Source organism: Marmota marmota, unplaced genomic scaffold, assembly GCF_001458135.2.
Source record: "Marmota marmota marmota unplaced genomic scaffold, marMar, whole genome shotgun sequence".
NCBI classification, from domain to species: domain Eukaryota; kingdom Metazoa; phylum Chordata; class Mammalia; order Rodentia; family Sciuridae; genus Marmota; species Marmota marmota.
Genome location: NW_026000164.1, coordinates 20,575,987 through 20,577,638, shown reverse-complemented (window position 1 = coordinate 20,577,638; position 1,652 = coordinate 20,575,987).

The following is a 1,652-nucleotide window of genomic DNA, read 5'->3' as shown; positions in this document are numbered from 1 at the left end:
AAAGATATTGTGTATATATATATATATATATATATATATATATATATATATTTGTGCCCATAATATAAAAAACTTGGAAATCTTTGTTATAGTAGAGTTAAACGTGATTACATGATTTGCTTTGTTGGCAGTGTAAGTAAACATCTTGTGGTATACAGACAGCCACAAAAATATCCATTAGAGTTGAAAATTCCCTTTATAAGAATTATAAGAATTTATAAGAATCTTAGGAAAGATCCCAAGTATTAAAAAAATTGTAAGAGTATTATAACTTTATGTTCAAAATTGGAGAATTGCTTAAGTAAACCAGTAGATATCCATCCATGTATGTAACTATTTAAAGTAATTGTCATAATAATATGAGAAGAATGCTCTTATAATAAAATATTAAAATTATAAGTAGAGTAACCACCCACATTGTGCTGCCAAGTGCTAGGTGTTATGCTAAGTGCCTTTCCTATTAACTCATTTAGTCCTTATGTCAACTCTGTGAAGTAAGTCCTATTATTCTCATTTTACAGATTAGAAAACTGAGCACATCAATTTCCAACAATTCCCTGACACAACCTGGATATCTTACATTTCAATTCAATTCTGATACTACCTAGAGTTATCTCATACCCTACATGTTAAGTTCTCAATCTTGCTTTAGATACCAGCCCCAGTGGGTAGAATAACTCATAGAACTCAGGAATGCATATACTTATGATTACAAATTTTTAGTAAAAGATACAACTTAGAAACAGCCAAATGAAAGGTATGAGCCTAAAGTAGAATGGAGCATCTATGCCCTCTATTAGGGAACCATACTCCTAGCACATTTATTTGTTCACCAACCCAAAAGCCACCCAAGTAGTTGTTTCATGGTTTTCATATGGAGTTTCATTTCTTAGGCATGATTAAACCATTGACCATGTGACTGAAATCAGTCTATAGTCACCACAATTCAGGTGGGGTGGTGCTAAGTTATATCTTCAAAACAACACACTTGGTTTTTCTGGCAGGGCCAATTCCTCCCTTGAAACTATCTAAGGACCCTCCATGAATCACCTCATTAGCATAACTTCTGATATGGTTGACAGGGGCTCATTATGAATAACAGACAGTCCTATCAAGAAGTTCTAAAGTTATTAGGAGCTCTGTGCCAAGAACCAAGGGCAAAGATGAAATATATTTTTTATACCACACTGAGGCACAGAGAGATTAACTTGCCCATGATCACATAGTATGTGGCAGCTAAAATTCAAAATTTTAAAGTTGTGTAAAAGAAAATACCCACAAAATGCTTAAAGAGGTAGGATTATATTAAAAGTATTTTTAATATGGTTATATATGCAACATCATAGGAAATTAAGCCTTTAATTCAACTTGGAGTGGAAATGGTACCCCATTTGACAACCTTAAGTTGTGGAATATTAGGGCTGAGAAAACTCTGTAAATGAGGACCTGTGATCCACAGTATGAGACATGCCCCAAATCATACAGGGGGTTAATGACAGAAATAAGGCTAGGATCCATTTCTTGTTCTCTAATAAGTTGTCCATCTCATTTTTTAAGGTATCAGTTAGATGCCCCTCTGGTCCATGTTTATGTAGATTAGATAAGGGTACGGGTTGGAGATTTCATTTCTGCTAACAAATCATGTCCTTTAC